The sequence below is a fragment of the Ahaetulla prasina genome, chromosome 5 (assembly GCF_028640845.1).
Source record: "Ahaetulla prasina isolate Xishuangbanna chromosome 5, ASM2864084v1, whole genome shotgun sequence".
NCBI classification, from domain to species: Eukaryota; Metazoa; Chordata; class Lepidosauria; order Squamata; family Colubridae; genus Ahaetulla; species Ahaetulla prasina.
The window spans coordinates 101,725,262-101,741,937 of NC_080543.1; the positions used below are offsets into that span (position 1 = coordinate 101,725,262).

A 16,676-nucleotide genomic window follows, 5' to 3' on the forward strand; every position below is an offset into this window, starting at 1 on the left:
AGTTGGCTTCCAATACTGTATTCTAACCACTGTGCCACCAGGGCTCATACATATCTTATACACAAAAGATTAATCTGTCAGCAGGCTTCCCTGGACAATCAACTTTCAGAATGGAATTCATTGCCAAACTGCAATCCTCAAAATACAAAGCGTGACTAAAATCCTGAAGAGATATATGGGTGTGTCCACTGGTTTGAGACTCCTCTCTTGATGCTTACCAGGTTCAATGATATTTTACTCTATACATACATACATTCACACACACACACAAGAAACTGAAAGATGTCGTGCGAAGGAAAACCACAGGCTCCAGGATAAGGCTTACTTTAAGAATGCTGTTAAGCCCTGAAAATTATTTTTTAAAAATAAAAATGGTGAGCAGCTATAGACCAATGTTTGACAAGAAATGTGTGTTGGATAAAGATAAATAGAAGCTCCAGAAGACATTGATATGAACAATTTGAAACTGCCTATATTTTCCCATTATAAATGCCTCTAAGCAACCATATGTACCATAGAAGAAAATATGAACAAGTTTTTAATGTGGGTTTTTTATTTGCTTTATACTTGTTTTGCTTTTTCATTTATGGTTGTATGTTTACCTTTTAAGATTTTCTATAGCTACCTTGAATGGTGAGAAAAGTGAGCTAAAGTGTAAAAAAAACCCCCACAAAAGATTATACAAAGGTTGACAAAGGTTACATATTACGTATTTCCATAAAGGTCTGCCATGAATACATACGTATAACACACACACACACACACACACACACACACACACACACACACACACACACACGTAGGTCTTGGCATATTCGGGTCTTTTCCCATGTAAGGTTGAGAGTATCTTGGCGACGTTTCAATGAGGTCTCATTTATCATCTTCAGGCTGGTGCTTTTGGCTTCATGCTTGTGCGAGCAAATTTACAAAAACAAATACATATATATGTATGTATGTATGTATGTGCAGATATATTTGCACACACATACACTTTATTGATTAGTCTTAACCATATCATCAAACAAAAAAATACAACAAAGAAAGGAAATACAGTACAGTACAATACAGTAGGGTACAAATATAATCAGTGCCAATATAGGTCAAATAATTTCATTGGCCCTATAATCAACTAAAATCTCTGCTAGGTGATTTTTCATTTTCTGCATTGTTTTATTTTAAATTGGTACAGTGGTGGGATTCAAATAATTTAACAACCGGTTCTCTGCCCTAATGATTTCTTCCAACAACCAGTTCACCAAACTGCTCAGAAAATTAACAACCGGTTGTGTGTCCCGAAGTGGTGCGAACTGGCTGAATCCCACCACTGAATTGGTGCCTTGAAGATTAAAAAAAAATCTGTATAATGCCATGTCTGAGATTTAAACCAAGTCTCCTGATGATAGAACCAAACAGTTTAGGCCATCAAATCAGACTCCTCTGTTCAGTTCAACCATCTAAATTAAAATTCATTGTATAGTCACCCAGATGTTTAGCCTGGATTTGGCATTTTTATTCCTCTATCAAATCCTTCCCAAGGATTTGTGTTTTTGTTATACATTTATTGGTCACCAACTCCAATGGACCCCAGTCTTCTTGGCAAAGTCCAGCAAAGAAGGAACTCATCATCACTCTAGGTAATTGTTCTTTATCAAACTACTGTATTCTATTAAGAATGTTGACTATGTACTACATACACTGTTTCACCCCATGACAGTTCCTGCACTGAAAACACCCTGGGTTTTTTAGTATTCAGGTGTAATATTTCTATTCCACAGAAACTATAATGGATGCCTCCAGCTGAAACCCAAACCAATTCATCTGAATGTTTCTTTATATATAAGTGTCAATAAACTAGTTCAGCTTGAGAATCAATGAGAGGAATTAATGCTCTACTACTGGTGGTATTATTTGACTTGAGAAGGACTTGGTTTCTTGCAGTGCCACTTCATGCCTTTAGATGGGACATTTTTCATTTTGCAAAAAAGTTCATCTACAATTATCTACTATACAGGTAACTCTCAACTTACAACAGTTTGTTTAGTGACCATTTCAAAACTACAATGGCACTGAAAAAGTGACTTGTGACTGTTTTTACAAAGATTGCAGCATTCCCCATGGTCATGTCAGCATTCCCCATGAAAGATTCTAAAGCGCATGCTCAAGATGGCGCTGCGGAGCTGAACATGGAGTGACAGTTGGTGGCCTTCTCGGCTGGTCCGAGCCAGGGAATCGATTTTTAGATCCTTTCAATCCCTGGCCCGGCTAGTAGAACTCCCCCTCTGCCCGGGAAATGTGTTTTAGGACCGAAATGAGGCCGGGGGAGTGGTAAATCAGCGGCGAGTGGTGACAGGCCTGGCCGGCCAGGCTGAAAATGGTGACGGTGGCGGCCAAGAAGCTGACGGGGCGACACCTCCGAATGGCATTTTTCCTGCAGCCGTTCCTATTCTGCGGCCGTTTCTTTTTATCCACGGCTGTAAGGGAAGCAGAGATAACCAGTGATAGGATGGCAGTGGTGAGGAAGCGGGGAGGTTTCCTCGCGGAGCCCTGAGTCCATCATGCCCCCCCCCCACGAAGCTGACTGGCGTTTTTTCTGCGGTGAGGTGGCAGTGGGTGAGGAAGCAGGGAGGTTTCCCCGAGAGCCCTACGAGTCCATCATGACCCCCCCCAACGAAACCCCCCTCGAAGCTGACTGGCGTTTTTTCTGCAGTGAGGTGGCAGTGGGTGAGGAAGCAGGGAGGTTTCCCTGCGGAGCCCTACGAGTCCATCATGCCCCCCCCAACGAACCCCTCAAGCTGACTGGCATTTTTCTGCAGTGAGGTGGCAGTGGGTGAGGAAGCAGGAGGTTTCCCATGGAGCCCCACGAGTCCATCATGCCCCCAACGAACCCCTCGAAGCTGACTGGCATTTTTCTGCAGTGAGGTGGCAGTGGTGAGGAAGCAGGAGGTTTCCCATGGAGCCCTACGAGTCCATCATGGCCCCCAACGAAACCCCTCGAAGCTGACTGGCATTTTCCTGCAGCCGCTTCTGTTTTCAGCCATTTCTATTCATCTCGGCCGTGGTGGAGGCAGAGGTGACTAGTGGTGGGGTGACAGCGGTGAGGAAGCAGTGAGGTTTCCCATGGAGCCCCACGAGTCCATCATGACCCCCAACGAAACCCCTCAAGCTGACTGGCGTTTTTCTGCGGTGAGGTGGCAGTGGGTGAGGAAGCAAGGAGGTTTCCCTGCGGAGCCCTACGAGTCCATCATGCCCCCCCCAACGAACCCCCCCTCGAAGCTGACTGGCGTTTTTTCTGCGGTGAGGTGGCAGTGGGTGAGGAAGCAGGGAGGTTTCCCCATGGAGCCCTACGAGTCCATCATGGGCCCCCCCCATGAAGCCTCCACGAAGCAGACTGGCGTTTTTTCCTGCAGCCGTTTCTGTCTTCGGCCGTTTCTATTCATCTACGGCCGTGGTGGAGGCAGAGGTGACTAGTGGTGGGGGTGACAGCGGTGAGGAAGCAGTGAGGTTTCCCCGCGGAGCCCTACGGATCCATCATGCCCTCCCACAAAGCCCCCATGAAGCCCCCACGAATCACCAAGTCCTCCCACGAATCACCAAGTCCTCCCACGAAACTCCACGGAACCACCATGGAGCCCTACAAACATCAGGGCCCCCCAGAGACATCACGGTCCTCCTCCGAAGTCATTTCGGACCCCACGGAGCCCTACAAAGCCCCACAGAGCCCTATGAAGCTCCACAGAGATCTTGGGGGGCTATTACATCTGGGCGGTGCTGATGACTGGTGATATTTCTCTGAAATGAAGGCCTCGCCCCCACCTCCCTGGGGCCTGCGGAGACTTCTTCTTTTTTGGAGCCCCTTGGAGCCCTTTGAAGGCTTGGAGACCCTGAAGCCCTTTGGAGACCACCTGGAGACCACATCATTTTCCATCATGGACTGACTTCTTCCATCTGTTCCTAGTCGGAAATTTGTCTATATAACATCTGGACTGGCCGGGAGGAGACCACCCTCCATACTCTGCAATATACATGTATTCGCTAGCGACTCTTCTTGTTCTGCGAGATTCCCCCCTCTCGCAGAAGTGGCCCTCCACTCTATCGAGGGCCTACCTCGATGACAGATTTTGGAATCCCGAGAGGTGGCATGCAGCTAAGAAAGATCTTAGGGTTTTTTTTAAAAGAGCGTTTTAATCGGTTTTTAAGGGGAGGGAGGGTTAGGATGGGTTTGGGGGAAAACCCACCAGGGGGAGGGACGGGGATACGGCCAGATCCTGCGAAGGCTCGCGTCGTTACTAGCTTGGGTTCGGGGATGGGGGTGGAGGCGGACGCTCGGTTCCATGAGGGTCATTTCATTACCACGATAACTGGGAGGGGCAGATATGGTGGAAGCGGGGGACCATATCATGTTAGGGGAGTGCGTGAACGTTATCTGCGAACGATCCCGCGCTCCGGTCTCTCTGTCTTTTCCCGTTCCCTGAGTGGTCAGGATCCTCAGAGTCTGGACCTTCAGCTGATGTTGTGCAATGCCAGGTCCGTTGCGAATAAAGCCCCCCTTATTCACGATCTTATACGGGAGGAGGGTGCGGACCTGTTAGGCATTTCCGAGACCTGGTTGGGCACGGAAGGGGGGGTGCCCCTGGTTGAAATGTGCCCACCAGGTTCCTGTGCATTTCATCAGCCGAGGGCCCAGGGTAGGGGTGGTGGGGGGGCGGTTATTATTAACGAGGGTCTTCGACCGAGGGAGGTCACTGTTCCACAGAGAGCAGGATGTGAGTCCCTCTTTGTGAGATGGGGTCAGGGGATACAAGTGGGTTTGCTGATTACGTACCTGGCTCCCTGCGGTGTGACAGCAACCCTGCCCGAGCTGCTGGAGATGATAGCTGAGTTGGCAGTTGATACCCCCAGACTTATGGTTATGGGGGACTTCAACCTGCCATCGCTTGGTGAGTCATCTGCTGTAGCTCGGGAGTTCATGGCTTCCATGACGGCCTTGGACCTGACCCAGTTAGTTGATGGTCAGCCTTTAATAATCAGCCTTTAAAATTTGCTCTTTTTAAATGTTGTTTTAAATTGTATATATTTTGGTTTTATTCTGGCTGTACACCACCCTGAGTCCTTCGGGAGAAGGGCGGTATAAAAATTTAATAAAATAAAATAAATAAATAAATAAATAAATAAATAAATGGTCCCACTCACATTGGGGGAAACACCCTGGATTTAATTTTTATCTCTGGACAGTGGCTGAATGATCTAGAATCAAGGGATTTAGTCACTCTACCCTTGTCATGGTCGGATCATTCTCTCCTTCGGTTGGACATTCGAACCGCTAACCCGCACTGCAGGGAGACGGAACTGACACGTTGGTTCCGTCCCAGGCGCCTGATGGACCTGGAGAGGTTTCTGATGGAACTTGGGCCACTTCCTGAGGACCTAACCCACGACTCGGCTGAAGAACTCATCGCTGCCTGGGAAAGGGCGGCGGCGGGGGCCTTGGACCGCGTCGTGCCTTTGTGGCCTCTGACCCGGCGCCGGTCTCGACCGGCTCCTTGGTATTCCGAGGAGTTGAGAGAGATGAAGCGCCAGAAAAGATGCCTAGAGAGTAATTGGAGGGCCAGCCATTCTGAATCTGAGCGAACACTAGTAAGGTCACATATTCAGACCTATCTAGTGGCGATAGGAGCGGCGAAACGTGAGTATTTCTCCGCTCTTATTGCGTCGGCAGATAACCACCCAGCAGCCTTGTTTAGGGTGACCCGCTCCCTTCTTACTCAGGGAGTTAGGGAAGACCCCTTGCAAGGCCGTGCTGAGGACTTTGGACAATATCTGCACGATAAAATCGCTCAGATTCGGGATGGGCTGGACACAGATTGGGTAGTCTCAGATGGGATGATGGAGGTGGATCTTGAGGCTGTCATCTGGGAGGAGTTTGACACTGTGGCTCCCAATGACATGGACAGGATACTGAGGAGGCTGAATGCAACCACATGTTTATTGGATCCGTGTCCCTCCTGGCTGGTACTGGCCACACAGGAGGTTACACGAGGCTGGCTTCAGGGAATTGTTAATGCTTCTCTGAGAGAGGGTATCTTACTATGGCCTTGAAAGAGGCTGTGGTGAGACCCCTCCTCAAGAAGCCTTCCCTGGATCCAGCTGTTTTATCGAACTACGGTCCGGTCTCCAACCTTCGTTTTGTGGTGAAGGTTGTTGAGAGTGTGGTAGCGCATCAGCTTCCTGAGTACCTGGATGAAACTGTCTATCTGGACCCGTTCCAGTCCGGCTTCCGGCCTAGGTACAGCACTGAAACAGCTTTGGTCGCGTTGGTGGATGATCTCTGGAGGGCCCGGGACAGAGGCTGTTCTTCTGTCCTGGTCCTATTAGATCTTTCAGCGGCTTTTGATACCATCGACCATGGTATCTTGCTGCTGCGGCTGGAGGGGCTGGGAGTGGGAGGCACCGTTTTTCAGTGGTTCTCCTCCTTCCTCTCTGACCGGTCGCAGACGGTGTTGGCAGGGGGGCAGAGATCGACCGCAAGGTGCCTCTTATGTGGGGTGCCCCAGGGGTCGGTTCTCTCGCCTCTCCTGTTCAATATCTATATGAAGCCGCTGGGCGAGATCATCTGTGGTTTTGGGGTGCGGTGTCATCTGTATGCTGATGATACGCAGTTGTACATTTCCACCCCTAACCATCCCAGCGAAGCCGTTGAGGTGATGTCCTATTGTCTGGAGGCCGTGTGGGTCTGGATGGGGAAAAACAGGCTCCGACTCAACCCCGCCAAGACTGAGTGGCTGTGGATGCCGGCGTCCCAGTATAATCAGCTGAGGCCATCGCTGTCTGTGGGGGACGAGTCATTGGCCCACACAGAGAAGGTCCGCAATCTGGACGTCCTTCTGGATGCACGACTGTCGTTAGAAGAGCATTTGACGGTCGTCGCCAGGGGAGCTTTTTATCAGGTCCGCCTGATATGCCAGTTGCGTCCCTTCTTACACCGGGATTCCTTGTGCACGGTCACTCACGCCCTCGTCACTTCCCGTCTGGACTACTGCAATGCTCTCTACATGGGGCTTCCCTTGAAGAGCACCCGAAGACTTCAATTAGTTCAGAATGCGGCCGCGCGGGTGATAGAGGGAGCGACTCGTTGCTCCCATATAACACCTCTCCTGCGCAGGCTGCACTGGCTTCCGGTGGTCTTTCGGGTGCAATTCAAGGTGTTAGTTACCACCTTTAAAGCGCTCCATGGCATAGGACCGGGTTACTTACGGGACCGCCTGCTGCTACCGGCGATCTCCCATCGACCAGTGCGCTCCCATAGGGAGGTTCTCCTTGGGGTGCCGTCGGCCAGTCAATGTCGGCTGGCGACACCCAGGGGGAGGGCCTTCTCTGTGGGGGCACCAACCCTCTGGAACACGCTACCACCAGGTATCCGTCAACTCCCTGATCTTCGGACCTTTCGACGCGAGCTGAAAACATTTCTGTTTCACCGTGCAGGACTGGCCTAGTGGGGTTTTAATAAGGGGTTTTATTGGTTTTAAGTTCTTCAACCAACTCTAAATTTTCCTTTGTATTAATTGATTTTACTTTGACTGTAAACCGCCCTGAGTCCTTTGGGAGAAGGGTGGTATAGAAATCGAAACAACAACAACAATAATAATAATAATAATAATAATGATGATGATGATGATGATGATGATGATGATGATATCAAAATTCAGATGCTTGGGTTCATATTGACAAGCAAAGTCAGTGGGGAAGCCAGATTCACTTAACAACTCTGTTACTTAACAACTGTGATTGTTCACTTAACAACTGTGGAAAGATTGTAAAATGGGTCAAAACTCACTTAATTGTCTTGCTTTGCAACAGACAATTTGGGCTCAATTGTGGTAGTAAGTCAAGGACTACCTGTACTCCTATTACTTCCTATCAGATCTCCTGTAAGAATGTAAAGTCAAATTGGTTGTGTTTGGAGAAAAAAAAATCTTAAGTCAGAAATTCTAAATGAGAAACAAACAAAAAGTCAAATGGAATTGACTTGTATAAGCAGAAAGGATGTCTTTCAATGTCTGTGCATCTCATGTTGCTGAGGCATAGAGTGAACGGAATATAGTCATGTGCATCTAATTACTCATACGAATGTGACCACAATGAGGCTGAGAACCTGTGTATCTTTGTAAATATATAAATACTATAGTGCATTATAGTGAATACTATATTAAATTTCAACTCATACTGTACTGAATCATAACACATACACACACCACGAAGGCTGTTGAGTCTGAGCTGATGGCTTTCATTTAATCTAACATGATGAAAAGCTGCTACACTGATCAAATGAAGATGTACTATACTGGTAGATGTTGTCCTGAGCTTCTTTTAGGAAAAAAGATTTTTTTTTGAAAAGCAGCATAATTTATTGGCTCTAAAGTAATAAACAATATATATAATATACATTAATACTAGACAACCCACTGGGCCAATATACAGAAGCATTTCTTGCAAGGTATTATTGAATGAGGAAGGAAGATTAAAATTATGACATATTCCCAAAAGGTTCTCATGAGTTCCAGTACCAGAGTTCCAACAGTGGCACTGTCCCATGGTTACATGACCACATTTTGGGTGCTTGGCAAGTGGTTTATCTTTACAGCCAGTTGGAACATTCCACAATCATATGACATGTTTTATGACTTTTTTGCCAAAATCTGGCCTTTTTGGCCAATTTCCTGCAAAAAGACCATATGAATTCATTAACTCTATTAATGATTGCAGCATTCCCTTAATGACTGGCACAAACAAGACTGTAAATCCAGTCACATGGGTACCTCTTTCAATTTGTGATGAAAATCTGGGTTTATTTATGTCATAAGTCAAGGACTAACTGTACTCAGATATGTTCTTGAAGTTCCCAAGATTCTCATGAGTCCTAAGCAGGGGTGAAATGCTACTGGTTCAGACCGGTTCACCCAAACCGGTAGTAATAAAAGCTACCCGTTCACCTGAACCTGTAGTTAAAAAATGTTACTGGTTCGGACGAATCGGTATTTCCAATGATTAGCTGTGTCACATGGTTTATATTTGCTAGAAAGCAGGCAATTCAAATCGCACTGCACAGCTGTTCCTTCCATCACTGTTTCACTTACCTTCTTAAGCCTCCTTTTTCAGCACTGCGCGATAGCGCCTGTGGTGTGCATGTGCGCGTAGCGAACCAGTAGCAGACCTCGGAGGATTTCACCACTGGTCTTAAGGTCATTGTCTTGGCTTTGTCTGCAACAAAAGAAACCATGGTCTGTTGAACGAGTAAAGGTATTGGGCCAAGGATAATTTAGGACAGCAATGCTAATGAAATAAGTAGCACACATCTTAGGGGAATATATAGGACATGCTCGCCTAACCTTTTGTGGTTGTCTGGTGCTGACCCATCACAAAATGAGTTCACAGATGACCCCACTTGATGAATAAAGTTTTAAGTTTTTCCCATGCTTCACATATTGCTGCAATTTATACATAGCTGTGTTTTCCACAGCTATGTTCTTCCAAGATGCACACCTTCTTCTCTTTACATACCTATTGGCAATGGCACAAACACCTTCCCTTTCTTATGTTATCAAAAAGTCAGCCTTCTAGTTCTCAAACATGAGCCACATTTTCTTGGAGATCAGGCAGTCAGAGTAGTAATTACCATGCTTGAATAAGAGCATTGTGGGGAAAGGTATGATGACTTACACAGCACATTAAATACAAGCTGTAATCCTACAGGAGTGGAATGTGGAATGGCAGAATTCAAAAATGTGTATTCCTTGGTTTGAACCCTCCATAAAACCAGAATCATTTATGTATGCATTTGATTTTTATCCTGCCTTTATTACTTTATAAGTTACGCAAGGCAGAAAAAATACATAATACATTTTCCTCCTCCTATTTTTCCAACAACAACCCTGTGAAGTGGGTTGGGCTGAGGGAGAGTGACTGGCCCAAAGTCACCCATTTAGCTTTTGTGTCTAAGGCAGGACTAGAACTCACCGTCTCCTGGATCCAAGCACCTTAACCGTTACATCAAAATGCTCATTACTGCACCACTGACCCACAATATTAGAAAGTTGTCCCTTTAAAACCAAACAATAGAAGGGAAGAAATTGGTCTGGATCCAAGGTACATAGGATCAATGTAGTCCTTCTGTGAGGGAGATGGGCAGTTTCTAAATATAAGTTAATAAATAAAAATAAATTTTAAAATGTATGCCATTCTACTCTATTCTGGCACTCTTTAGACATACTGAATGACATTCTTTTTATTCTCTTGTATTTTTTTGTTGTTGTTTAAGTCCCAAGTTTGCCATCGGTAACCATGCATTTCCACTCTTTAGTTTCAGTCACATTATTATTGTCTTTGATATTTGTCATGCAATATTGATTTCATCAGTAATATACCTGCAGAGTAGATAAAAACATCTAACCTCGGATAAATTCCTGGAGAGTAGCCTATCAAGGGCTGTCTGTCTCAAAGACTCCATTTTATCTCCAGACTGAGGGCAGCAGCAGGGCTCCAAATACCAGTTGCTGGGAAACAGTGGTGGGGGTGGGTAAGTGGCAAGAAATGTCTCCACTTCTTTGCAGGCACCCCAGATGGATCTGACTAGCCTCTGTGAGAACCGGAATACTGGACTGAGTTATGCTTTAGCTTGATTCAGCAGAGCTACTTTTAATGTTCAACTCTAAACTTAAAAAAGAAAAAGAAAACAAGAAGAACAAAAGTTCACAGTACAATCCTGAATGGAATGTTTCAAGGCAGATACATGGAAGTGATAAATAGCACAAAAGTGCATCACACACAGCAAGTATGCAGGAATACAAAACAGCAAGAGATTAAGTAAAGGGATATAAACAGCTCAAGCATCTATATAAGCTGACTCCCTACAAATTAGACGTTCCTGTGTTTACCTTGTACCTCCTCTGCACATCCTGATAACCAGGATGCAATCTTCCCTCAAGCAGCATTTGCTGATGCTCGACTGGATTAACCAGTGAGTTAGTTGCTGTTGCAAGAGACTAAAGATAATGAATAACAACAGAGCAGTGCAGTTCTAATGCAGTTCATGGCCTCCAAACAAAGTGCAATACTAAAATAATTTAACTATTGAGTTGCAATCACTATATATGCTCACTAGTTCCACTCAATTTGCACTTTGTATGTATAGCCTAGTCAAACTATACATACAAAAAGAAGAAAGAAATAAGAAAGAACATTTGAATGTTCTTTTTTATTTGTCTTCTTTTGTATTTTCTATATGGTACCTCATCTGAAAAGGTTATGAAAAAAAGAGTTGATAAATTAAAAATTTCCAAGCTAAGTGTATATTAAAAAATTGTGAACAAGCATTTTGCAGTGTTAAACTTGGAAAGATTTTGGATGATCTTTTTATTGATTGCACTTTCTTTTCTTTGTTTTCTAATTTCTAATTTGTATTTAACGCAGGTAAATAAAGATGGTTCTTGTTTAACAACCATTGCATTTACAGCTGTCCAGTGTGATCATACAATCACCATTTGCAATCTTCTTTACAAGCCTAGTCTATGGGAAAATCTGCAAATAGTTACAAATGGTGATCATATGATGTCTTTGCTTAATGAACCCATGGTGATTCATTTAATAACAACAACCAGAAGTGCTGGAACTTCTTTTGCCAAATGGGACATTCATGTGATTTTGCACTTTATGACTGCATCACTTAGTGGTGGAAATTCTGGTCCCAATTGTCATTATTAAGTGAGAACTACTTGTATATTTTTAAAAACAGACAATATCAATAAATGGACAGATAATTATTGAAATACAATGAGTGCATAATATAAGATCATAATATATATTTTATATATATTCATTAGATTTTGTCCTACTGCAATCAAGACAACTCTTTTACGTCTAACATATACACATAAAACAATATAGAAGCTAGGGAATATTATGGTATAAAAGCTATAATACTATCACTTTCAGGATCCAGTAAGATTGAAATGAGTGGAGTTTTGTCCATCTCCATTTGGCTGACAGAGGCCACAAAGTAGACATTACATATTGCTTTGTTTACTTTGAATTTTTATGTCCAGTTTCATTTTTAATGATGAGACTTAGTGCCATAATACGTGGGATACTTGTCACATTGCAGGTGTGAGTAAAAGCTAAAACTTCTCATCAGGAATTAAATGCAACTAGATTCTTACTAAATATATATACAATATCACAGAAAGGATATGACTAAACACTGAAGAGGCATTCTGGTAATTAACTAATTTAAAAGATAGCTGGTGATTAACTGTGCTACTTATAAATAAAAACATGTAAATTCAAGCACTGGACTCTCAAAAGCAGGGGTGTCAAATTCAATTTCATTGAGAGCCGCATCAGAGTTGTGTTTGGCCTTGGGGGGGGGCGCAGGGGGGCACGGCCAGTTGCAACACCCCTGCTCAAAGCATCTTTCTTCCTCTGCAACACAATGCAATTTCTCTTCCACATTCTCCATTAGCTCTGCTTGTTGGAAAGCAGTTGTGAAGGTCACAAACGGTGACCACGTGACTGCAGAATGCTGCGATGATCATAACTGTGCACTGGTTATGAACAACTGAACAGTGATTATAGAATAGCAGGATGCTGCAATCACCATAAATGTGAGGCTGGTTTGCAACTATTGTAACTTTCAACAGTCACTAAACAAGGCAGTTGGTAAGCGAGAACTTACTTGTATAAGGCTTATAATATTAGCAGGAGTTTACTATGTACTGTTATTTGACAGGAATCTCTTACTACCATTGCCAACTCTGTATTTCTCTCCTACCTCATATTTTCATGCTTTTGTGTTGCATGCGTAGGTGTCTTCAAATTTTTCACAGGTACTGACTGTCTGGACATGCTCCTCAAGTTTTTGGCAACAAGATTGATTTGCTACTGTTTTCTTCTTAGTGCTTAGAGCAATGCTGGATGGTAGGGGAATTCTGGGAACTGAAGTCCCAGAATTAAGGTTGGCAAGTTTGAAAAGCCCTGGCTTCGGGAGACAGGGACAAAGTCATCAAGCTGGGTTTCTGTTTAAGGCAGAACTGGAATTCCCAGTCTCCTGGTTTCTTCCTTGGTACTTTTAACGACTACACCAGTGGTAGTCAACCTGGTCCCTACCACCCACTAGTGGGCGTTTCAGCTTTCATGGTGGGCAGTAGGGGTTTTGTCCAATACTGAAGCACTTTCCTTTTTTTTAATTTAATTGACTTTTTAAAAAATTTTCATAGCATCATTTAAAAACATTTTCATTAGGTTTTCATAAAATTCCCTGTGACATTTTAAATTTCTGAAAATATACTATTTGTATCGCCCGCGCGTAAGTTTAGTTCAAGTTACATAAGTGAATCTAAATGGCGCTATAGTGCGACCGCAAACAAAAGAGCCTCGTCCCAGAATAGCTCGCACATCTCCCCCCACAACACCTAGCTGTAACAGACAAGCAGAGCTGGTAGCTGGCGCCCCCCCCCAAACCCAATCCACGATATGCGAGAGGCATGCGCAGATGACGATACACAGCGCATTACTGTGGAACCGGTGGGCGGTTAAAAAATCTTACTACTAACTGAGATACAAAAGTGGGCAGTAGGTATAAAAAAGTTGACTACCCCTGGACTACAACAAAATATTTCTCAGCTTTTAATGTACTCAACTATTTTATAAGTATAAGAAAATAGGTAACACATATAAGGTTAAAGAAAGAAAAATTGTCTTATTTCTAAAATCATATATTTTAAAATTGTTTTCAATGTTATGGTGTGTATTATATTTATTTGTTGGAGAGTAATTTCTAAGAGACAAATCTTTTTCCATCTCAATTGTTCTATCCTACTTACATATTTTACCTGCCTTCTCAAAATGTTCATTTTGTCTAGAAATGAATTATTGAGTCTGTCATTTGCACCTCTATAACTGTCTGGTTCGGTTCTACAACCCAACAAGAAAGACACAGACTTCAGAGGATAATTAGAACTGCAGAAAAAATAATTGCTACCAACCTGCCTTCCATTGAGGACCTGTATACTGCACGAATCAAGAAGAGGGCCATGAAAATATTTACAGATCCCTCACATCCAGGACATAAACTGTTTCAACTCCTACCCTCAAAATGACGCTATAGAGCACTGCACACCAGAACAACTAGACACAAGAACAGTTTTTCCCCGAAGGCCATCACTCTGCTAAACAAATAATTCCCTCAACACTGTCAAACTATTTACTAAATCTGCACTACTATTAATCTTCTTATTGTTCCCATCACCAATCTCTTTCCACTTATGACTGTATGACTCTAACTTTGTTGCTGGCAATCCTTATGATTTATATTGATATATTGACCATCATTTGTTTTGTAAATGTTGTACCTTGATGAACGTATCTTTTCTTTTATGTACACTGAGAGCATATGCACCAAGACAAATTCCTTGTGTGTCCAATCACACTTGGCCAATAAAAAATTCTATTCTATCCTATCCTATCCTATCCTATCCTATCCTATCCTATCCTATCCTATCCTATCCTATCCTATCCTATCCTATCCTATTCTATTCTATGAGAACAACCCAGTGGTAAAATCCAGCCAGATCTATCCTGCTCGCAAGAACCGGTAGTGCCGGCAGTGGTAGGCTTCGCCCATCCCCTGGGATGTTATTATGTCCTGTTTTGACCCTCTGTGCATGTGTAGAAGGCTCCCATTCCCGAACTGATAGCGAAGGTTTCACCACTGGATTTCACCGCTGGGACAATCTATATAATAATACTATACTTACACAGTGAAGTTTTTAGGCCTGCACTTTTTTACTGACAAATAAATTTATTTCTGAACTCAAAGAACTGTGTTCAAACTTTCTTTCAGAGTTATCCAATATGCTATCCTGTGCATATTTATTGAAAATAGCTTCTACCAAGTTTATTAAGGTTCATTCCAGATCAAATTCTTCTGAGAAGCAAAGAATTTTAAAAGCACCTGATTTGAAAGGTAGTTTTTATTTACATTCACAATTACCTCAAGCTGAGACTCTTACAAAAAAGGAAATTAGAAATCTGTAACAGCCAAGTTTCTGTAACTGACATTCTTTGGTTATTTGACAAAGGAAATCATACCCATGCACTTTTTCTAAAAATTCCATTTTGGATTTCAATAACAAAAAAAAATTCCTGTTATTCTAGATGAAACCATGTTATTTGTTTAAACCAATTTATATGGCTGGCTATCTCACATACTAGACTCTGGGAAGCTAAGAAAATTTTAAAAACACCAAACAAGAGAAAAACAATAATCAAAAACAGAATGAGCAACCAAGAAGGCCAGCAGTCGATTCATTTATGTTTTAACTAATCTTCTTCCCCCACCCTCCCTGCTTTGGAAAAGTCACATCTTAAGCACTTTCGGAAAAGCCAACTGTGTTTGAGGGCTTAACATGTCCCATCAGTTTAAGAATACTACTTGTGGCCTCAATAAGATGCCATTATCCGGAGGTCACCTATTTCAGAAAAGTGAATTCGTAAGCTACTTAAAATTGATCCTTCTTTTAACTGATTCCCCGTCGCTCACTCCATCTCCTCCGTGGGATTTGGGACAGTGCATCGGAGCAGCCCCTTTTCTGCCTCAATGCACATTCATAGTGTTGGAAGAAATATCCATCTGGGTTCAGTTCCAAGTGGGGACAAAGACACTGGAAACATGGAGGCTGCTTGGAAAGATGGTTTAATGGTGGCCAGGATCACATGGCTTGAGATCCTGAACAGAAAAGGGCTGAGATCCTGTGTGCTCCCTGGTTTTATGCTTTTTCTGAGCTTTGAACTTTCTGGGGCACAGGAAGAGTATCCTGATTGGCTGTCAGACTCCCAGGGGGTGGGGGTCTTAGCTAGCCTTGCTGGCTGATGTAATCTTCCCAGGTGCCATGTGGTGAGTTTCTGTTCTAGATGGCCCATTGCAGATGATGATGGCCCATTGAGAAAGGTGGGGAGAATGAGTGAGCTTAGCTGAGGCTTTTAATGGCCCATTGACAAAGGTGGGGGGGAGTCAGGAAGTTGCAGGGAGCTGCTTTGTCTTTAAAACATGTTTCTCCATTTCTCATCCAGGGAAATATATTCTGCCTTTTTAAATATTTTCTAAAATATTTCATTCTTCTAGGAGGGGGGTGGGTGCTAAATTCCTACAATAGGATACCTAAAACTGCTAAGAAGAGTCCAGGCACCCGGAGATTCTGCAGCACTGATCTGAAGGCACATGAGTGCTAGGATACCGTGCAACCTTAAAACGTGTGGCTTGGTTTCCAATGCGAATCCACCCAGTGTGGTTAGCCTGCGGTTTGGTGTCTTGACACAAACCTCAAAACGATTGAGTTAATCCTGGGTAAATCAAAGCCGAGGGGACCACAGACGTCACCGCTGAAGTGCACGTTCTTCATCACCGTACTTGACCCGAAAACGGGTTCGGAGAAGGGTCTGCCCCAGAGGAAGGCACAGTGAGGCACGTTCCTCCTAGCCAGATTGTCAGGTCGTCCCTCCCGCACTTTCGCCGTGCTCCGCTCCACCATGCGAAGGTGCGCGCGCACCCTCGGAGTTGCCGAGGCAGGTGGGTGGAAGGGAGGGAGGGAGCGGGCGTGAGGGGGGCTCCTTTCCTCAGCGGTTCGTTT

General features: G+C 43.9%; 1 long non-coding RNA gene across 2 annotated transcripts; it reads right to left on the bottom strand.

The window, feature by feature from the left end:
- Positions 1-853: 853 nt before the first annotated feature.
- Positions 854-16,662, bottom strand: LOC131199805 (uncharacterized). Of its 2 annotated transcripts, XR_009155423.1 has the most exons (4): positions 16,369-16,662; positions 10,445-10,707; positions 9,132-9,255; positions 854-2,471 (listed from the first exon to the last, which is right to left on the bottom strand). It is a non-coding gene; the product is annotated as an uncharacterized LOC131199805 (long non-coding RNA). The 2 variants fall into 2 exon arrangements; XR_009155424.1 differs by lacking the exon at positions 10,445-10,707.
- Positions 16,663-16,676: the final 14 nt, after the last annotated feature.